This window comes from Coturnix japonica, chromosome 3 (genome assembly GCF_001577835.2).
Source record: "Coturnix japonica isolate 7356 chromosome 3, Coturnix japonica 2.1, whole genome shotgun sequence".
Lineage (NCBI taxonomy): Eukaryota > Metazoa > Chordata > Aves > Galliformes > Phasianidae > Coturnix > Coturnix japonica.
Window position 1 is genome coordinate 97,240,708 of NC_029518.1, and position 23,966 is coordinate 97,264,673.

The window sequence follows — 23,966 nt, forward strand, 5'->3', positions numbered from 1 at the left end:
GAACCACTGGCACCCAACTGACTCGCGTTGCTGTTAAAGTAAATTCTTCCTTTCCTTACACTATGATGGAGGGCAACTTGGAGGTTTGCTTTTTCTTTTATTTCTTGATAGCTCTTTTTATGCCAAATGCTGAAGTTGATGTACTTACATACTAACAATCTATTGTGTGGGGTTGATAGAGTGTAAAGAATTCAGTGGCATGAACGAATAATGGAACTCTAGCAACCATGTAGAAGTGCTGCAAGGCACTCAGAACAGGAGGAACTTTATAGAAAAAAAATATGTATATGTGAAAAAAGAAGTTTTAAAGTAGTATTTTTATAGACAATATGGAACTTGTAAGAAATTGCATTGTAAGTGCTAAGGAAAATGTAGTGATTAGGGAGAATTTCTGCTGGTAACTCAGAGCAGTATGTAGAAATGTAAATATGTCTAGAACAAAAAGAAGGATGCTATGCTTCTGTATTAACTAATGCAGAGAAAAACAGAATTCCTGCAAAACAGCAAAGGGAAATACCACCTATCGAGTGATGCCTGTCCTACTAATCCATACAATCTGTTGCTTCCTAATGCTTTCACTTCCTAATATTCCTGTGCTATCTGTTTTGATCATTTCTCTGCATCATCTGTGAATTAATAAGCAAATATAAGGAGTTTGTAGGGATTTTGCTTTGCAGGAGGGTTGGAGTCTATGATCTCTAGAAGTCCCTTCCAGCCCCTAGAATTTTGTGATTCTGTGATATCACTGGCCTATTTCATTTTTTGGCAGAGCTGTTTAATGACATGGACATTAATTATGTTGTATACACAGAATGGGGATATACAGTGTAGGGATGTGCAGAAAAGTTTCTCTTTCCCAATCTATTTATTCTATTAAGCACACACTTCACAGCCTGGTCTCAGTGAACATAAATGGGATGCATATGTGCTGCCTATTTCTGTTCTTAGTGGTGCAGCTGAGCTAAACTGGAGAAAGTACTGATTCCTGCATGCTATTTTTTTTTCTTCCTAGTTAGCTTCTTCTAGCTCCATTTTATTCTGATTTTATTCTGATTTCTTTCTTTATTTTTTTTTTCTGGCAGATTTTGTTTCATCTTTGAACATACCTTTTGGAAGTCTCTGTGGAGAGCTCTCACCAGCCCCCCTAAGATATTGCCATCTGGCTGCTTCTAGTTGCCATAGTTTTCATTGGGGAGAACAACTTATGAAGCAGTAGACTTCGGTTGCACACTGTGTGATTGCCACTTTCCTCTTTATCTGTTCTGACAAGGTCATATCCGTGGCAAACACTTAGCAGTTGTGGCCTCTAAATCCAGCTCTAGAAAGCACATTAATGCCACTAAAAGTTATCTGCTTGGCAAGTATTTGTGCTTTGCATTCAACTCATGCAGGCTGGAGAATCTGTGCAGGGAAGTTATTTTAATCCAGCACCTTCCTGGCACTCTGCTCTGAAGGAATAAGAGCAGTAATTCTTTTGGTTGAGCATGTAGCCCTTGTTCCAAAAGCAGATCACCAGCGAGACCCGAGGCAAAATGGTGTGGATTTACTGTTTTGCCCAAGCTAAGGGCTCTCCAAACATATCAACCAATGGTGCTTTTTAGATTTGATTCCCTCGATGTAGGATTTAGTGCCATTTGAGATGTGTGAGATTAATCACACCTGCCATGCTGTGGTCATATCTGACAGCTTTTTGTGATTGCCCTTGGACTTCTTCAAAGAAATTGGATGCCTGTTGTGAGCAGATAATTGATACAGAATCGTAGAGTCATAGAATGGCTTGGGTTGAAAAGGACCATAATGATCATCTAGTTTCAACATAGCTATGATGTCTGCATGTACATTTACTATTCATCCTTCTGTCTGGAGCTAAGAGTATTGCCATGCATTGTCTGTGTATGTGAGTATGGAGGCAGGGGACTGTGTGCCTGCTGAGATTTCCCAATCTCTCGTTCTTGGATGCATGAAGTTCCAGTCCTTGATCATTTATCTGATCCAAGCATGTTATGTATGTATTTGGAATGCTGGTCTTTCTTACACTGCACAGGAAAAAGTTCCTGCTTTCTGTCTTACCAAGGGGGATAGGAATATTTTCTACCTCCTTTGGCTCATAGAGCCTTTGAAGGTTTTTGATTTCTTGTGAATTTAGGATGTTCCTTAATAATCCTGACTAACCTCTTGCTTAGAGTCCTGCGTGGAGAGCACTGCTTTCCATGTAATTGATCTGCAAGTCTGAGGTAACATGGCACTAATATTTGCATTTAAATGCCTGTAGGCTTAAGAATTACTGAGATGGAGACTCTTGAGCATATTGATTGTGATTTGATACACTGCTTCACATTCACACCAGGTCTGTTAGTCATAACTAAGTATCTTTTCATCTTCTTTCAAGTCTGTAAACTCCAGTCTTCATAGACCTCAAAGAGCAGCAAAATCTAACTCTCCTGTGGAGGTAGGAACGTCATGGTTCAGCTCAGTGTCATTTTGTTCAGGTGTCGGGTAGATCATGTGAAGATTCTCCAATCAGATAATGTGGCATTGCCGTGTTAAATTGGTGTCTAAGAGATAATTGAGTTATTTTGTAGCTCATAAACAGTTCTAAAATGTTATTTTTACGTTGTATGGTGACGACCATGCAGATGAAAATCTGAGAGGGCATTCTGGACTGGATGAAGGATTTTGAGCTATATTTGGTGCATTAGGCTAATATGTAAATGCACCAGTTTGGGCCAGCAATAGACCGCACAGGATGTTCGTTCACTATGGAAGTATTTTTGTATTTTGCTTACAGATGTTCAGAGCAGTTCTGTGTTTATCTGTATATTCATAAGCTTTTTGAAATCTGCATAGCTCAAGTGGCTCTGAAATCAGAAGGGAAAAACTCCACTGTTGTTATTCATAAACTGCCGATGTACAATTACCATATAAAATCTGAAGCTAACGATGATTTTCTTAAAAGCAGGACAGTTTACAGTATTGTGGTCCAGGCTGTTAACATGTAAGCAGGTCATTTTATTTTGTCTTGTTTTTTCCCCTGTGTTTGTCTTCAGTGACTGTAATAGAAGAAAAACAGATGAATGTGCCTGTTTATTATCCTTTATTTGTTACAGGGCTTAGTGAACACGGCAGTATATTTGTTTAGTTAAACCCATTTATAATCTTGTCAATTCTCAATAACTTTCTGAGGCATATTCTCTTGTTTACGGATCACAAGCCTTAATAATTAACAATGCAATATTAAAGTGCGCCATGTGGAATTAGTTCCTCTTTTGAGTTACGTAAAATGCTTGATGTGAAGTTGTTGTACATCTCGTATACAGCAAGCCCACATTTTTATGCTTTTTTTTCTGATGGATAATACTGCCTTTTGCCTACCAATTAGTCTTTTGACTGATCCTGGTATGTAGGAGTTTCCATCTTTAAGACATTTCGGCTTCCAGAGGTCACCTGGAAGACTTTTAAATAGTTAATGGAAGAGACTGGACAAAGGCAGAGCTAATTTCTTGCTCTGTTACCTCCCACCACCTTGGTCAGTTGTTGATATACAGAATTACTTCTCTCTCTCCTTCATCTGTGCTCTACATGAGAGAGGGCAAGAAGACCAGCACAAGGACCCATGGTAGTTGATAGCTGGCATGTCTTCTCTTTAAGAAAGAAAATGCATGCAGAGGGCTTGACTCCATGACATAGATCTTACTTAACATGCTGTGCATTAATATCATTGCTAAAGAGAGAATCCAAAAACAGAAAGTCTTTCTAGCATTTGCACAAGTTACTATAGCAATATAAAGACAGTGCAGTGTGGGGAGATGCCTCATTCTGTCTCAGATTTCTCATTCTCTCCGTGACACAGATGAACAACAATCAGTATACAGAGACACCACCTTACTTGAAAAGCCCTTAATTTAAACTTCACAACCCCATTCTGAAATGAGTCTGACTTTTGAAAATGCTTAAGTATATAAACTACCAGTATTCACTTTCTGTCTCTTGTAAAGGGATCTGAAGGTTTTCATGAACTAAGTCCACAAGATTAAAGCTTCCAAGCAGTAATGAAAGTGGCTCAGGACATTTTCTTTCAGTATCAAGAAAATAGATTCCTGTTGTGCCATTGTCCGTTCTTTTTTGTGTCTGTGTAAGATCAAGATATAGGAATTTTATTGACTTATAGATTCTGTAAAGAATGCTGGTGCTTATCTTGGCCTTGATCTGTACAACACGCATTACTATGGTTGGCCAGTTCCTCTACCTCTCACCTATTATTATTATTTTTTAACCTAGTTCACCCATCAAGAAGGAAGGAAAGGTCATCATATCATAGAATCATGGAATCATGGAATCATAGAATCTTGGAATGGCCTGGGTTGAAAAGGACCACAATGACCATCTGGTTCCAACCCCCTGCTGTGTGCAGGGTCACCAACCAGCAGCCCAGGCTGCCCAGAGCCACATCCAGCCTGGCCTTGAATGCCTGCAGGGATGGGGCATCCACAGCCTCCTTGGGCAACCTGTTCCAGTGCAAACCAAATGAAGTATAAAATACCAAACTGATCAAAGTTAAAGCCACGTACTGTGGATGTTACTGTTCTTCAGTGTTTTTTACAGCAGCTGAAGAACAGAATATTGTAGAAAATATTTAATTTTTAATAACTAGATCACAGAATAAGTTGTGTTTATAATTTTGAGACTGTAGTCCTTGGATCTTCCTATATGTGCCAAGAAAACCTTTATATAGCCCAATAATCTGTAATTCATCCTCAATGCAGCTGCTAAGTCATGAAATAAAATGAATGCACCAATTTCACTTCACTTGGAAAGGTGATAGCAGATGCTGCTGCAATGTTAAAGCCTTGGCAACAAGAAATATAACAGATGCATTGAATTTCAGTTACCTGCTGTACTGAAGTTCTACCTAGAAAATTGATGCTTTTGACATGACTGACATGTTCTTTTTCAATAGAAGAGTTTCTTACTAACTCATTGTGCCTTAGTATATCAGGATACAGAAATACATTCTGTGAGTTCGTCATTTAAAAAATAAAGGGAAGAACAAATATTTTTACTGACCATTGTCTGAAAAACAAGAGGCTGCCTGTCAGCAAGAAATGGTGGCCACTGTGCTCAGGGATTTCTGCTCCATCTTTAATCAAGGTTAAGTTAACATTCCTGTTTCATATTCTGGCTTCTGAGGGCTAATATCATGGCAGATGGAGGCTTGAAGAAATTAAACTGATATTTATTATTTAGATACCTGCTTCTTCCTCGTGGCAAATTTCAAATCCTTATTGCCTCACTGCTATTCTCTGTTGTTTTATCTATTTATCACAGCATTTCCCATAATCACAGGCTTAGGTAGTAGCAGCAGTATAAAGCTAAATACATTATTTATTATTAACAACTTTATTTGAATTGTATTCCACTGAGATGTATCATTTCTGTCTTTCTCATCTCCTGATCTCCTGGTTTTATGAAATATATATATATATATATATATATATATATATATATATATATATATATAAGATGAAAATGTGATAGCTGCAGAGGTTGAAAGACCATTACCAAATGAGTCAAAGGCAAAATCTGACCTGCAGCCTACACTGAGCTCTCAAAGGATCTTCATTTCCAGAAATGACTTCATGCTAGTTTAGACCACTGTGTTCACCTTGTTACTGTGTCTGAAAACAGAAGGTGCTCCTCATTTTAGGCATGGACAATGATGGTGGTTTTGGTACCTATACTTGTGAAAAGGATGACGTTACAAAAGGTCTCACCTTTGCTATTGTGGTTAGTATTCTTTCCTTTGTGTTATTTTTTTCCTGAGGAAAAATAACCTCCCCTATGAAGACAGGCTGAGGGAACTGGGCTTGTGCAACCTGGAGAAAAGAAGGCTGCAGGGTGACCTCATTGCAGCCTTTCAATACCTAAAGGGAGCCTATGAACAGGAGGGGGGTCTACTCTTTGAAAGGGTGGATGACAGCAGGACCAGGGGAAATGGTTTTAAATTGAAGGAGGGAAGACTTAGGTTGGATATCAGGGGGAAGTTCTTTACTATGAGAGTGGTGAGGTGCTGGAACAGCTGCCCAGAGGGGCTGTGGGTGCCGCAACCATCCCTGGAGGTGTTGAAGGCCAGGTTGGATGGGGCCCTGGGCAGCCTGGGCTGGTATTAAATGTGGAGGTTGGTGGCCCTGCCTGTGGCAGCGGGTTGGAGCTTCACGAGCCTTGAGGTCTCTTCCAACCCAACCATTCTGTGATTCTGTGAGGAGACAGTTGGAAATACAAAGAGGAACTGCCAAGTAGTCTTCCTAGAAGTACAGATGACTGTAACTCTGCTGAGGTTACCTGTGGGTATTCCGAAGCATGAAAACTGTTTGTAGGATGTAATACTTAAATATCATTCATAACCTGTTTGTGTGCTCTCTAATGTGGATTTCTCAAGGTGAGACAAGAATTTGGTCTGGTGATAGGAGAGGCAGGGCCTTTGGGGCTGTAATATCAGGGTAAAGGATGCTCAGAGAACATTCGACTTGATGATCTTGAAGGTCTTTTCCAATCTAGATGATTCTGTGATTTCAAGGAGAAAACAAGACTGCAAGTGAGTTCACAGGATTACTCACACAAAAATAAGAAAAAACATTCAACTCCCTTTGGGAGTATGACACACGGTAGTAGGCAGCATATTACTTATTTAGAAAGGGAAGACAGACACTAAAGAAGTGACTCTTTTTTTCTTTTTTTAATGTTAGCTAAGCACACGCACACAAATTAAGTGAAAATAACACCTGGCTGCATTATTACATTGCATTATTGATTACTTTTGGTCAACGGAGAAATAAAAGAAATTAAGAAATCAGAACTCTGATTTTTTTTTTTTTTTAGTTGCTCCTAAATGTTAAGGATGGATTAAAAAAAAGGGGGGATGATGTTTTACAATGGTACTTTGGCCATTGGAAGATTTCATTTTGAATAGGACGACACTACTTTTCAGAACTCTACACTATTCCATTAAACAGAATGATCTAAAAAGTTGTTAATTTATTTGGTCAAGCTTCTGGGTGCATTCTGGGAGGAAAAGGCTCATAAAATTGCAAGGGATTAGAACTTTGCACAGCAGGAAATGAGATCTGAAAGAGAGCAATAAGTGTGCTGATGGAGTCCTGTCTTGGTAAAGCCAATAAATGAATGCTGCTTCAGGAAAAGCTCTTTTCAGTTTGGTTGTTGATAATTTGCTGTAGGCTTCTGTGTCCATTTTATGTACGTTCCTTTTAAAAGAGACCAAGATGTTAGAAATTCTTTGATGCACTAAAGATGGTAAAGCTGTAAATTACAATGGAGTCAGATGACTGGTGTTATAAAATGGGTATGTTGCCACCTGCGAACTCCTACATGAGGCATAGAAGCCTATTGCTAGGTAGCAGCTTTACGTTTGTTGTTGTCTGCTTGGATGCCCAGAGTACGGCTGTAATCACAGTAGTGACCTACAAAGCTCAGGCTTCTGAAATGGGCATCGTCCAGTTTTTTATTTGAAGACCCAAAGTGATGGTATATCTGCCATTTCCATTGGTAGGGAGCTTCCTCTCAGTAACAGAGTGCAAGAGTTGTCATCATAGAACAAGTAGCATGACTCAGACCTATTTAGAACTACAGCAGAGATTTTTACCACCAAGCACAATGGACAGTCCACGAGCCACTCATGATAGTTCCAACAGAAGCAGCCGATAAGTTGAAATATATTTCCTGTATTGCTTCACACCAAGGATCTGTTTAATCTTACAATCTCCTTCCGCACAAGTTGGCATTATTTCTTTCTTCATATCCCTCCCAGCTTCCAGCTACATGAAAATGGCATGAATTTAATGATTGTTGTATTAATTTGTCTGTTCATTCAGTGTGATTTTGGTTTTGGCATTCGCATGTAGAGGGGAGACTTGTGGTTTCAATGTGAACTTGCTGTAGTTAGTCAACATTTTGCTAGAAGTTGGTTCTTGAGAGTATCAATATGTCTAGGAATGTAGATTTTCCACTGGGTATGTGTGTAAAAGGGCATTAGTTGCTCTATTAACCCTCTGCCACAGTAATGATTATTCCATAAAAGCATGCTGTATCAGCAGAGCACAAAGCAACAGGGGAAGTTGGGAAGTGGAGGAAAGCATGGTAATGGGGGAAAAACAAACAGCAGATCCTTCTTAAGGGATCTGAAAACATCAACTTTTCTATTTTTTCTGAGCAGTTCCTGCTCTGAAAGACTTCTGTAATGCTTCTTTGGAGGCTTTCACTTTGACACCAAGGAAGGAGAATTTTCTTCGTGGCTGCACATCACATAGCATCAGCTTCCCTGCTGACAGGAGGTGTTCTTTCCTACCCAGCACTTATAGCAGTCGCTATCATTTGTCTGCACTGGATTCAAATTGTAGGTGAACTGTGACCACCAACAGGACTGAGAACACACCTCATTTCCACATCAATGAAATCTCTTCAGCCTGTTGATGTGGACAAAGTGGCCCTTCTGAGGTATCTGCCCTTAAACCTGTACTTCAAAAGAGGCAGCAGCTGCCTGCTGCAGATAGAGAGACTGCTTGGTGCTGCAGATGCTCTTAAAAGAATCATCAGGGTGAACTCCTGGAAAGACATCTCCTCTTTAGCTTCTAGAGACAGCTTCTTTGTTATCAGCACTAGTGACATCCCTAGAAGAGTTGTCATAGCTACGCAGAGGCTCTATTTATGTCAGCAAACAGAACAGGGCACAGATCTGGGCATCAGTTTGACTGCTTTGGCAATACTTGCTATGCTCTGAGCCAGGCCAGGAGCCTCTCCCAGACAGTTCCTGGGCACTGCTGATGGTTAACGTGGTACAGGTGTCCAAATCCAGTAAGCAGCATGGATGCATAAAACCCTATTTAGGAGAATAAAATGTTTAGGATCATGGAATCATTCAGGTTAGAAAAGACCACTGAGATCCCAGGACCAACCCCAGACCACCCCCAATATGCCTACTGCCTGTGTCTTCTCCTTCAGAGAAGAAATGTTTTCTAATATCCAACCTGAACCTCCCCTGGCACAACCAGAGATCATTACCTCTTATCCTATTGCCATTAGCTGGGAGAATAGGTCAACCTTCACCTTGCCACATTTTCCATTCAGGGAATTGTAGGGGTAGTAAGATCTCTCCTGAGCTTCTCTTCTCTAGACTGAACCATCCCAGTGCCCTCAGCTGGCCCTTCACAGCTTCATTGCCTTGCTTTAGTTGTGAGATGAGTTGTCATGTAGTTGGCCTTAAGGCCAGAGAGTAATCCTAGGCTTTTTGTATTGACTAATGAATATTTTACACTGAGAGAATGAGTGGACTCCTTGCACTGCCCTACTTTGTTTGGAAGTGTGTTGTCTCTGGTGGCTTCTTTTTACATCCAGTGCACTTTCACTTCAGGATTCCTAAGAGTTTTGTGGCTGCAAAAAAGCAAGAAGGAATGATCAGCTTTATTCCTCCCCCACTGCAAGTGGTGCATGCCTGGAGACACTTCAGTACCTGTTACTGAGAGCAAAATACACAGCGACAATGCTTGCATACAAGTGTGCCCACAATGTTAGTGCACAGACCAAGTCCATCCAGTGAAAAATGAAGCAACTAACCTTATTTTTTGTCGACTAGTTCCCCATTTGGTTTTATCCAGTTTATTCAATGATTTGATTAGAAACCACTTTTATTTTCTTTGCTCACAGTGAAAAATGTTAATTGTAACCGAAATGCCTTTGAGTGGTCGTGTTCGAATGTCACATTTCCATAAATTCTGTGCAGTTTACTTTCTGCTATTATAGTGCTGCAGTGAGGAAAAATATTAAAGATCTGTCAGTGATGTTTTGAATACTAGACTTGGCACAGTCTGCGACCTTGCTGGGGAAAGCACAGAGAAAAAAGGAGTTTTTCCCCAAAGCTTAGCATGTAAGGCTAAGAGAAAAGACAACGGATTGCTGCAGACTGTTGGAGAAATCAAAGGGAATAAGAAGATAATTTTAGCACAGCAGTACAAACATGCCCCTGACTTGCTACTGCCTGGTTTTGAGTAGAGAGGTAAGCAAAGAGAAGGCAGTTTCAACTTGGGCTCCAGTTTAACCTGGGGCATGGAATCATTCATGTTGGAAAAGACCACTGAGATTCCAAAAGTCCAACCCCAGCCCACCTCCCCCATGCCCACTGCCCACGTCCCTCAGTGCTACATCCCCATGGTTCTGGAACACCTCCAGGGATGGTGACCCCACCACCTCCCTGGGCAGCTGTGCCAGAGTGTGACCACTCTTGTGGAGAAGATTTTCCTAATATCCAACCTAAACCTTCCCTGGCACAAATCTGGGCCATTGTGTGGCATAATGCAGCCTGTGACATTCCTTCTTGTTGGGAAGGGGATGGCAGAAGTTTTCCAGCCCACATGGAAGGCTGCTGGGGGCAGGTAGGAGGAGTCCCAGAGTGCTCACTGAATAGTTCCTTGGGCAGGAGTACTGTGTCACCATGGGCATCACTGAACTCTTCTTGAACACTTCTGCCACCCTGTTATGCTTCCCTTTGGGTTCAGTCTTTCTACAGGCATAGGAAACATGAGTGCTTCCAGCTGCTTGCAGCACAATGCATGAATCAGTAGAACATGCATTACAGCTGGCAGCCTTGACTAAGATGCATCTCCTTAATTATAAAGGTTAGAAGAGATTCCAAGAAGAGGTAGAAATTTGCCATCACTGAGGATCTTTAAATTAGGACTTGTTTATCTTTCTGAAATACGTTCATCTTAGCCATCAGCTAAGATTTGCTTCTGTGAAGGAATATTTTCCTCCCCAAATGGAAGTCATGGTTTAAATTCTCTTGCATGTGTTATTCAGGAGGTCATAATGGCTATAACATTTCTTAATTCATTCCGGAAGGGTGACAGGTACCATGTACCAAACATAAAGTTTGCAGTATCAACTATACCGCCATTGCACGTTATTTTCTTTTTTTACCTCTCTTTTTTATAATTATAGTGTTTTAGATTTCCTGGAAAGGAGACAGGATTTAATCATGTCATTATGTATGCTGGATGCTGTGAAAATTCTTTGTTCCAACTCAAGTGGAACACCATTATAATACTCTCATCACCTATTAAAAAAGTAATAAGCTGGGCCAGATTGATCCTAGGCATAATTCTGCTGATGTCAGTGATGTTACGTCAGGAAAAAACTCTGTCTGGGTCTTTTAATAGGATGATAAGGTGAAAGAAAAGAGTGGAAACGGACTAGCAAATAATATCTTGGAAAAGTACATTCTACTTTCATTGATTATGTTCTATTTGTGGAAAGTTTTGGAGATGCACAGCATTGCAAGAGTGTAAAATATTTATTGTTATCATAATCTATTTTTCTTTATTTTCAATGGACTGTGTATAGTGAGGAATACGGTCAGGATTCTGTTCCATTTTTCTTTAGAGATTTTGGCAGCACACTTCACTTCAGCAGAGCTGACCCTGAACCAGTGGTAGGTGCAGATGGGACCATTATTTTTCACTGCTTCATTTATTTTGATTTAACAAATGACTTTGTTTTATTTCTTTCCTCATTCCTCTTTGTTCAGGGACAGTTTAGCCCTTCTGCAGGTCTTCAAAGGTGTTCAAAGACGGGAGTAATGTGCAATGAGTTCTCTGCTCACAGCGTAGTCTCCCAGCCTGCCTTTGTGATCCATTCAGAAGTCTTTAAGGGAAGCTAAAATTAAATGGAAAAATATAGAGTGGGATTCAGTGTACTTGGTAGGATCTAATTTACATGAATTAAGTAGGTCAGATTTTGGATGGAGAAGGGATGTCTTATGCTTCTGACTGTGCAGCAACATGTGATCCAGAATGGAAATGTGGTGGGTATAGAACCAAAAGAGATGAGGTTCTCAGTTAGGAAAAGGCAGAACTGAAGTTCCAGATTTGGCTTCCAACAGTACAAATAATAAAATAAAATTCTTAGCCACAATGAGAGGTAGTGGTCTCATGTTGTGCCAGGGGAGGTTCAGGTTAGATATTAGAAAACATTTATACCCATAGGGAGTGGTGATGCAGTGGCACAGCTTCCCAGGGAGGTGGTGGGTTCACTGTTCCTGGAGGTGTTTCAGAACTATGGGGATGTGGCACTGAGGGATATAGTGGGCATGGAGGGCTGGGGTGGGGTTGGACTTGGGGATCTTAGAGGTCTTTTGCAATACTTGTGGTTCTAGGATTCTAACTTCCTGAGCAGGTGTTTGATATGGGGACTGTAGCACCAGAAGTGTGTAATATGTTGGTACCAGCTCCTGCTGCTTTCGACTGTATTATCCAAGAGAAGCAAAATCCTCTTTTGTGGCCTTTCACAGAGATTCACACATGCTGAACCCCACCAGAGCCTCTACAGATTGCTAGTATCTTTTTGGTAGCAATGTGGATTCAAGGAACTTTACATAATACAGAGAACCATTTCTAAAGCCTGCTGGAAGGTTAACTATTTGAGTAATGATGTAAAAGGAAATAATTGATTAAAAAGGAAAAACATGTGCAGCCAAGCTGCATTTTTTGCTGCTGCTCTTATAGTAGGCCCTTTTGATCTCATACTAAAAGCACAGGAATAAATAGTGTCACAACAGATATAGAAGGCATATACTGCAGCCCTGTTTCCTATAGGGCCAAATGTCTTACTGCATATTCATCTATTTACTGCCTTGAATTCCTTTCTCGTTCCTTTATTTTCAATATGATAATAGACTTTTCCCTGTGCAGACTCATTGTTACCATGAAATAGAATTTGTCTACACCTGATAAGTTCATACAACGCGTGAGGGCAGAATTCATCAAAACAATTGAACTATGAGCGGTGATATCACTCAGTTGCTTTTTGCCTCCTTTATTCTCATCTTCCTGCATTAGCATTGTTAAACAGGAGCTGCTCTGCCAGAATGTCAAAGAGTATCTTACAAAAGCAGTTGCCATAGTGTTATACCTGGATAGGAATTCTTTTTATATCACTGGCGCGATAAGTGGTTATTTATTTGTCCTTAAGCATTTTTAATAGCTCTTAATTAGGAGGATGGCACAGAGCGTTAAGGAACATCTTGTCTAGCAGAGCTATCACTCCTATTCTGCTTGAGAAAGATTACACAAAACTTCTTCAGATAACTTATTAAATAATAAGTTACAAGAAGATAACTCTCTCTTTTCTCCCCTCTTCCAAGGTTCCCCAGACTCCCACTGCAGTTGTCACTTACACCAGCAACACATCCATCTTCTCCTCTTTGGGAAACCCTCCCACAAGAGAAACTTCTCCCTGATTGCAGGAGGGGGAAGATCTTCCCATTTAATTACCCTCACTGCGAAAACCAGGAGCGGAAGCTTTGCTCATTCAGCACCATGGGCTTGGTCAGTGCATGCTTTCTTCTCCATTGGGCTCTTGTCTTTCCTATTGCTCAGCAGTGGATTTAATGCTGGACCTCGCCTGGCAGCTCTTTGGAGCAGAACATATTGCAGGAGGCAGGAGCAGTGCCTCAGCTGGGCTTTGCCTTGAGACTCAGCTGATTCCGTTCTATTCTTGGCTCCAAGGCTGACTCGGGTGACCTTCAGCTCTTCCTGCCTATTGTCCTCATTTATAAAAAAGGGAATACTTTATCTCATGAAGTGCTCTGAAACCTACAGTGGCGTGGGGTTTTTTTTTCTGGTAGCGAAGTGTGGGAGGAGAGCGTAGTAACACGAAGAAATAAAACATTTTCTTTTATCACCTTTAGTCATAGAGTATTCCAACTGATGTATTTACATATTTATATTTCTACGTAGCTTTATTTGGCTGAGAAGTAACTTTGTGTCAGAACATTTTCCATTAAACGTAATTTCCAGTGTCCATTTTTAGATCCTGATGTCTTTCTGGTCTTGTAAGATGCAGGAAGAAAATACCTGTGTGTATTATGTGCAGCCTTCCGTGGGTAATTTCTAATTGTGCAAAGTTTAGAGAACATCACGATACAATTGCAGCCCCACAAGTCCTCTCTGGATACATCACGAGAACAAGAATTTTAATGTAAAATACATTTTCAGAGGGTTTTATATGTCTGCAGAATGCAACACGACAGCTTCGTTCTGTGCTTGAACATGCTGTGTGAATGCACTGACTTCATCAGAGGGACTATTTTTGTTTATGACAGAGTTACTGAAGACAAAAACCTGCACCTTCCCCCCCCCTCCCAAACCTCTATTGTTTTGACGTACTGAATATAAGGAAAAATGTAATAGCGAAAGAAATATAGTATTTTTCCCCTATAGGAAGGTCTGTGCCGTATTTACTGTCTCCTTCATTGAAAACCTGTTATGAAGATTGAACGTTAAAAAAATCCTTCTCTGGCAGGTTTGTTCTAAAGCATCTAATTCTTCTTTGAAGGTTTTTATTCCCCTAGAAGTATTAAAAACAGTTTTTCTGTATCTCCTTAGTTGAATGCAGGAGTATTTCAGCACTACAAGCCAAGGTAAATCTTATTTCATTCTAAAACTACTACCTTGACATAACCAAAATAATAATAATAAAAAAAACCCTCAGGGAAAAAGAGCCAACAACCCTGAAGCCAGAAATTACTGCTTATGCAAGAGTAGCGTTAGTGGTTGTGCCATTCCCTTTTAAATAATTCCCCTCTAATTGGTAACCCAATGTAATGGGTAAGTGAACATATTTCACAGCAGCAGCTGTTGGATGTTCAATGACTGGAAAATACAGTGATGGTTAAGTGTATGGAGTACTCATCCCATCAGTAAGTGTAAGTTAATCATATACAATTCACTGAACAGTGGAGTTGCATTTGCAGAGCAGTGGGCTGCCTTTTAATTGTTGTAGGTCTTTTTCAATATCTTGCAGTATCTTTTGTCTCAGCTGTAGCAGTTTTGGTTGCATCCCTAAAACTGTCAGTCTTCCTTATTTTTGCAAGGGCCTAACAATTCCTCCTTCACAATGCAGCTTAAATTGGACCAGATGCTGCATCAATAGAACAGTCTGCCCATCTCAGAGGCATTAAGCCCAAAATTATTTAGAAAATTGAAGCCTTTAACGTACTCTGGATTAATGTGATTAAGTAGAGCTTGCTTTAATTCATAGCCATCTATTCCTTTATTAATAGCCATTTCATCAACAGGAGCAGCACATATGGGTACAAGATGACTGAAAGTTAAATTGATTGCTGTAAGCCTGTAAGAAAAGCATTTAATGTTTCAATAATAACTGATGTAAGACTTCACTGTGGGGCATTTTAGATGGAGTAAGACCAGCTTATAGGCACAGTATTTATTAACATCCTTTAATTTTTAATATAAATGAAAGTCTTTTTTTTTTTTTTTTTTTTTTTTTTTCCTATCCCTTCTTTAAGTCAGCATTTGATATACAAGATCATTGTAGTTATAAAGGAGAGTCTCTGATGTGAGTGGTAACAGCTGGGCCAGGGCATAGTGGAGTCTAGACTTTTGTCAGGCTTAGGGAAAGATAAAATGGAACAGAGGTTCATTTTGTGTGGGTATTCATATCCATGCATCCTCCAGTGACACACATTTCTGATCCTACAATCATTATACATACTGGAAGCTTGTATACCCATAATAAAACAAGTCTACGATTCACACACTTATATTCCATTTTTTAGGGAAGGTTTGGGTAGTCCTCATTTATTTCCCAATTCAGTGGTGGTTATCATAGAATCACAGAATGGTTTGGGTTGCAAGGGACCTTAAAGATCATCCAGTTCCAAGCCCCTGCTGTAGGCAGGGACACCTCCCTCTAGCCCAGGTTGCTCACAGCCCCATCCAGCCTGACCTTGAGTGCTTCCACAGAGGGAGCATCCACAGCCTTGCTGGGCAACCTGCTCAGTGTCTCACCTCCCTAACTGTAAAGAATTCCTTCCTGATACCCAGTCTAAATCTGCCCTCTTCCTTTATGTGTGTACTGATTATGTATACAAGCACACACATTGCTGTCTGGAACCTGAAGCTGGACTTTATAGTGGGTCCCTTCCAGCTTGGGCTATTCTATGATTGTATGCGTAAGGAGAGGAGAGAGACATTTATAGTTGGTATTTCTAAGAGGCATGAAAGAATGAAAATCAGTGAATCGCTCTTAGGAATGAATTGTGGTTTTTGTTTAAGTAATCAGTTTTGGCAAGTTTGTAATCCAACCTTAAAGGAATGGGTACTTTTTCAGAAAGTAATAGAAGGAGGCTGTCTCGCAGGAGGGTGAACCGCTAATTAGATTGTCACAGTGTTTGTTAACAGATGTCATGGAACGTATCAGAGCAGGTAGATTGAAGTTGGAGAGTAGTCCAAAATACTACTGATAAGGCTTTGTGGAACAGCATTTGAGAAACTTGTAATTCAATATACACATAGGAGTCTGGGTGATTAGCTTTTACAACATACATGTTGGAAGTTAGATAAGGTGAATCAAAACTGCATCCCATTCTCAGTTTGGACAGTCTAATGAGAATGGACAGTCAGAAACAATGAATGTCCATTAGGTTTAAACAGGAGGTAAATGCTTCCACTGGTTTAACATGAAGTACAACTCTTACATTTATGCAAAAGTGGCAATAATATTTTTTGTCACAGGTAAATAACAGCATTAACAGTAAACTGTGTACTGGAGTAAATTTTAATTAATTTACTCAGCGACTGAAATAAAGGTTGCTCTTATTGGTCTATTATGGCATAATTAATCATCAGTAATAATTCATTTTACATAGCTTCGTGAGGTTAAGCATTGGCAAAGCCATTCATTAAAGCTGGAGTGAGAATTAATAATGTCTACAAGGTTTGCCACAAGAAAAAAGAAGTGAAATATCTGTAAAGATTTATTAAAGGCTAACAATTGATCTGCTTGCCTTTATTTTTCAAACCTGATCTCAGATATGGGTCACACAGATGTAGAAATATATTAGCTGGCGTTTGATCTGTTTGCAGCGGTTAATGGTCCTTGTGAAACCTCTGACCCCACATAGCATATTTTTCATGGCGCCCTTAAGAAGATACTTGTCATCACTGTGTGGGGTTTTATGCTCAGGGTGAGATCCTAGAAATGAAGACTTTCCATAGTCAGAAATGAGAGACTCTAAAACATCCAAGTAGCCCTCAAGGATGTCAGCCTCTTCTCATTGCAGGGCTGCTCACCAGGAAGGCTGGTGACAATAAACTTGCAGCCAAGGAACAACTGGAGGTTGTTTCCACCGCTTTTAGTGGCTGACATGGCTTTTATTCTTTACAGCAGCTTGCATAGTGAGATGGCAGCTACAATTGGCAGTGTATCATAGAGTCATAGAATGGCTTGGGTTGGAAGGGACCTCACAGGTCATCTGTTCCAACCCCATGCTGTGGGCTGGGTGCCTCCCACCAGAAAAGACTGCTCAGAGCCCCATCCAACCTGGCCTCAAGCACCCCTAGGGATGGGGTATTCAAGTATTGTAATGTCCAGGCATTACAATAATGAAATATGGCAACCACATTTTCCTGTTTGACATGAAGTTGGAGTATCTATCCTGTTTCCTGTGAGTTTTCCACCTAATCCTTTCCCTTCTCTTTGCTTCATTGCTCGTCTTTACCTGTTCTCTGCCAATCCAGTCTTCTTTCAAACTCATTTGATTATCATCCTCTTAAGTCCTTTAAATAACTTTTAATCAGCCAGCCAGCCAACTTTTCCAACCTACTTCCCTGTTCTCCCTTCTGTCACCCACCACATCTGTACATGTCTTACTGACCTGATTCTGACTCCTCTGCATTTTTAATACTTATACCAGGCAAATTTTTAGCTTCCTCCCACAATGATCCTTTTTGAGTATCACTTTAATATGGACAACACTGTAGTTTATGTTTGAAAGCGAAGTAATGGGATTTCAAAAGCTCTTAGGGAGGAGTGTTTTGCTTCACCAAAGCACTGGAAAGGAAATAACAAAATACATTTCTTATGCTTTCAGATGGAGATTTTTTGCTCCTGATCCATTTTTTCATTTTCTCCGTCTTGTCTCCTTTCATTTTGAAGATGCTTTGTTTTCCTCTGTCCCCAGACATCATAGTTCTCTATGGCAGGTCCAGCATAATAACATGGATTTTTGTAATTATCGATCTCTCAGTAATGAACATCATCTACACCTAATTTTTGCTTGCTCAGTTCTTCCCAGTATTCTCATAGCTGTATTCCAGATGAGTTGTCAATGCTTTATCCTTTAGCTCCATTACACATGTTGATTCTGACAAAGAGTGCTGCAGAAAACAGGTTTCTTGGCCACTTTTTGAATATTCTAGAACTCTACCGTTAGTTTTAATAGGCCTAAAAGTATTAACTGGAACCTTTGATTGCTATGAATTAATCTCAAATATTCATCCTGGTACTCTTTTCTCTGGAACCCCATGGGGGTCTCTCTGTCATCATCACGTCCTCTGCTCTGTTCCTGTCTCTTTGCACTTTGCTGTTTATGAAAGATCTCTGGTGAAACCATCTTCTGCTTTTTCCATGTTTCTTTTGGGAAATAATGATCCAAATCATACTTGTGTATAGCGCATAACTGTCAGATAAGTTTAATAATAATTGGATATGACAGAGAAGGTTTCAGAGTACAAATAACAACAATATTTCTCCATTTTTTTCTTTTCTTTTCTTTTTCTTCTTTCTTTCTTTCTTTCTGTTCTTCTTGTCTTTCTTTCTTTATCTGTTTTTCTTTCTTTTTTTCTTTCTTTTCTTTCTTTCTTTCCTCTTTCTTTCCTTCTTTCCTTCTTTCTTTCATTCTTCCTTTCTTCCTTCTTTCCTCCTTCCTTCCTTGCTTCCTTCCTCTCCTCCTTCTTCCTTCCCTTTCCTTCCTTCCTTCCTTCTTCTCATCCTCCTTCCTTCCTTCCCTTCCTCCTTCCCTTCCTTCCTTTTCCTTCCTTCCTTCCTTCCTTCCTTCCTTCTACTTCCTTCCTTCCTTCCTTCCTTCCATCCACTTTTTCCCAGGTCGTAAGCATTTGTAGATATGAGCAGTCTTCTTCCAAGAGCTCTGTTGTTGTTCCAATCCACTAAGAGTGAGAATTGGCCTGTTCCAGAAATCTAAGCTTGTATTCAGGGATCTCCTTGGAGTACAAACCTCTTACTGAAATCACTCAAGAGAGAAAAGGATAAAACTACCGCTTTGATGATCCTAGTAGAAAAGAACAGATATTAGTGTATCCTACTTGTTTCTCCTTTTATTAATCTTTCAGATTATTTAGCATTTTCCAAATCCTTACACCAAAATTGCTATAAATAGTTATCTCTAGGCATTCTATTTACATCCATTTATTCCTTTTGATATTTGTTCTCAGTTCACAATTTCAGTTATTCTGCTCCTTCCATTATGCCCATTTATTTAAGGAAATTCTGAGCGTTGCATAGCTCAAGTACAGAGCCTTTGCAGCGAAAAGCTGTGAAAAAATAATAATAAATCAATCTTATTTTCTGCTAAATTGACACGAGGAAAAGTATTCCCATTATAAATTGAAGCTAGAGCCCAGTACAGAGTCCAGGCATTTCATTTAGACTTACCTTTTTCTCTTGTCCATCTTCTACCTTTTTGTCCTACAGCAGAGACCTGGTACTGCTTGTGGTTGTGGTTTGGTTTGGTTTGGTTATTTGTTTGTTTTTGGGAGATAAAATGGATCTATCTATTCACAGAATCACAGAATCACAGAATTGTAGGGGTTGGAAGGGACCTCCTGATATTATCAAGTCATCTTCTAGTTCTACACAACTTCGGTTCTACATTGTCTTTGGTGGGAGAAGGGCATAACACAAGTCCTGAGAAGACTGGCTGACTTTGAAATGAAATACTGAGGAAGTGTTTTTATAATCAGACACGATTCAATCATTACACATAACTCCATTTCTCAAATTCTCACAGGGCCTGTAGGAGACCTGCTGCCATTTGACGGCCAAGTGGTTTGTTCTAAGTCAAGTCTGATAAACGGGATGCATTTCTGGCACTAGTGAATTAGTGGAGATAGTTGTCATTTCATGTAGTTGAAGGTAGCATCCTTTTTATTAAGCTTGTTAGTAAAGCTATATTCTAGAAATGGGAGACACTATAGTGAAATTGTTACCATATGGAATTCTTACCTGTAGTCAAAATTGTACCATCGTTTATATTCCACACATCTTGACAGAGCTAATTATTTTGTTGTTATCTAAGCGTGGTACTATTGTTTCCCTTTGCCCCTCAAAACATATTTCTACAAGGCAAGTCTGTGTGTTTGGGTTTTCAATGAATACAAAAGCTGATGGCAGAGCTCACTGTATTCAAATAAATTATGTTGCATATTTGGAGAATTAATTATGAAGAACACAATGTAATAGTGGGCTACGCTCTGCAAAATGGGGATAATGGAATCCAGATTTAGAAAGTGCTTTGAAGTCTTTAGGACAAAAGCATGGTGCAACTATGACACTGTGTTAATCTTTTATCCTCAAAGTTTTTCATGCCCATGGATAATAGGATATATTTCCTGGGCAGGTCTTTGTTCATTGAGTTTATCTTTTATGATAAAAAATACCAACATCATTTCATTAATTGAATTCTTCAAAGGGGCTTTGCAATGGAACAGTCTTCTGGGCTACTGAATTCGTAACTGTGTGGGAGAAGAAATCAGTGATACCAGATGTAGGCTAGAGCTGTGTGGAGTATAATAGAGTGGGATAATGAATCGTGTGCCTTAATTGGTGGCTGAAGTTTGAGTTGCAGTTCAGTTCAGGTCAAATCCACACAGCAAAGGGCAATGGGTTTAGGTTGGATGCTCCAAAGTCAAGTCTTACACAGCTGTGTTCTGTCTGCTGTTCTGTTTTGTTTCCATACATTACCATAGATTTTTTTCTGTTGTTCAAGAACGATCTCTATACATAGTACTGTGTATATCAATCAGTGTGTATCAATGCAGTGATGAACCTAAATTCATGTAATCCAAATTATCCACTTAGCTGAGCAGTTTGAGTCTGGATTCTCCCCAGACTCAAAATCTAGCATTGTGGTCATTAAATCTTTCCTACAGTATGACTAATTTTAATCAAAGGAGTACCCTCGTGTTTGTAATGAGCTTCCAGTGACAGGGTTATAATTTTTATAGCAAATAAATAAAGGAAAGCGACGTGTTCCCCACCTAAATTTTGAAGAAGTTCAGTATCATCCTTCACAACCACCTGTCTTCTGTTCATTGTACCAACCCGTGTTCATCCGATCAGACTTTTCACCTTAATTTATTTCTTATCACTGTCCAAGTTGACTCTTTCTTTATATATATATATATTGCAGTCTTTCAGTATTTGAACGTCTCTGAAATACCTTTTTATTTCCATGTCCTGAGCAAAGTATGGAGTTTTTGTTACATCAGTGGTTATTCTGGCTTACCATTTCTACAGGATCTTACATGTAGACCAGTTATGCTTTAGCTCTTGGCTCCAAAGCAATGTAAGATGTTGTCAACAATATGAGATTGCTGTTACTTATGTGGTTATGTTTCTGTAGCTCCCATTATTTCTTCATATTTAATCTTTCATTTTATAAAGTAACATTCTAATTAATGTGTCATAACCTAAAGCCACTGTTTCTCACTCTAAGACAGGGCACAACCATTTGTTTTGTTTTACATCCACCCATTGGAGTGTTCAGATTCACACAGGTTAGATGGGAGAAGTCAGGCATTGCATTTTTCATGGTGCCAACTATAACTGGTTTGTCAGTAAACACAATGTATTGAGAGGTAAAGGCTCTGTCCACCTAATGTTTTTAAATTTAGGGTTAAATTTGGGCTAAAAAGAAGAACTTTGTAGAAGTGGCAGGATGGTGTTTTTCTGCATTTAGCACTTTAGCTGAAAGTTATTAACTTTCCTATATAAAGATCGTATAGGAATTGCAGTTAGGTTATAGTCTAACTCATTGACGACGATGAAAAGAAGAAAATACAGAAGTTCCAACTCTTTGTGCAGATAGCAGTGTTTGGAATAGAAAGGCTTTATTAAAGTTAAGTGAACAAAGGAAAAAGAGAGGCAATTCACTCATATATTCACAGCATTTAAGGCTAGTAAGGGCTTACTGCATTATTTAATTTGATATCTTTTATATCATGGGTCATTACATTTCATCCAGTTACTATTTTATTATGCCTTATATCTTTTTCCTTTAACAGGTATTTGTCAGAAGTGTCTCTTCCAAAAGGAGAGATGATTGAATTTGAGAGTACCAGGAGATGGGGAATCAACCAGCTTCCTTAGTTTATAGGACATAGGTTTATAGGAGCATTGAATGGTCAAATGGTGTAATTGAACACTGTCGTGTTTTGTAGAAGATAACCTTCACCAGTATAAAAAATAAGTGACTGCTTTTCCATTTGAGTTTGCCTGGTTTCAGTTCCTACCACTGGCTCTTGATATGCTTTTTCGTTGCTTTTTCAAAGACCTTCAATCATTCTCTATATCCTTTAATTGAAAACCTTTGGATTTTCTTTTTGAAAGCTAAACATAAAATATCTTCACGTCTTCCAGGATTGTCTCTGAAACTATTTTTGAGGAGCTACTTAATGTCAGGATTCATCTCACCAGTCCTCTTCATACCAACCTCACTTTTTCTAGGCAACCCATTTTTATTTTTTTAATGGCAAAGGGATTTCTTATTTACTTGTTTGTCTATTTCCACTCTTGCACTTTCCTCAAAGGTTGTTCCTTCTTTTCAGATTGTGCCACTTATTCCCTCTAGTAAGATTTTACATATGACAGGTTTTAATTCACTTTTTATTTAATGCACCCTTAGAAAGTGATCATTTCTAAGACATCCTGTCAACCTTCTCATCTGAGTTACCCACAGATTTTGTAAGTTGAGACTTTTTATTTCTTTACTGATAGCAACAAGCAACAAGCTCTGTACCAGTCCCTGTAGTGTGCTGATAAAAATGCTGCCATTCAATGCATGTTCCGTTTAGACAATTTTTTTTTTGGAACTGCCATTTAGACAATTCTGAATCCATTTAACACGTGCACTATTGATATTGTATAGTGCTAATTTTTTAATCAGACTGTCATGGAGTAATAAGTCAAATGCATTAATAAAGTCTAAGTCTATTACATCCGTGCTATTACATTCTACATTTATTACAACTAGACTTGTAATTTCATCAGAGAATGAAATCAAGTTTGGCTGACAAGACCTACGTTCCATACAGCCATGTTGAATGGCATTAATTATATGCCTATCTTCAACAATTTTTCTTCAGCTGAATGTCTTGTGAGATGCTTTGTTGTGTTGCACAGTATCCCTAAGGCAAAGCAACTCAGCCAGTTCACTGATCTCTGCTGTACAGCACCACTCAAACCAGAGATAACCTGTATCACACATCACAACCGAACCCTTTGCTCTACAGCTTAGATATTTCTCCCAGTGCAAATAGTAAAGAAGCTTATCACTGGCATCTACAAGAAAATGCTGGAATATTTTTTGATGCTGAGTTTCCTTTTGATTGAAATTAAATGAGAATATTCTCTCTTGGAGCACATATAATACATTCCAACTATGAATAGCATTCAGCCCACTTGCCCAGACCAGAGTGAGTCTATTCTGCTAATCCCTCCTGAAGTGCTGGTACTGGGGGCCTTGGTCTAACAAAGACATATCCTATGTGTGCAGTGAACAAAGTGGTAAAGGTAGTGAAGTTTTGTTGTCTCCTCTTGTCCTACAGGTAACATATATGTGTGTGTGTATGTTAATGTGTGTACATATTTTCCTTTTATGGATTCTCCTTTTATGGAGTCTCCTTCTCTGGAGATATTCAAGACCCGCCTGGACGCCTACCTGTGCAACATGGTGTAGGGAGCCTGCTTTGGCAGGGGGGTTGGACTCAATGATCTCTAGAGGTCCATTCCAACCCCTACAATTCCGTAATTCTGTGATTCTGTGATTCTTCAGTTGAAGATACACTTGAAGGAGGGAGGGCCTC

At 39.4% G+C, this 23,966-nt stretch overlaps 1 protein-coding gene across 4 annotated transcripts in view; it reads left to right on the forward strand.

Annotated features, from left to right (window-relative positions):
• The window catches only part of MSRA (methionine sulfoxide reductase A), a 241,674-nt gene that overhangs the window by 113,845 nt on the left and 103,863 nt on the right, over positions 1–23,966 (forward strand). The gene's annotated exons all lie outside the window — the stretch shown is intronic.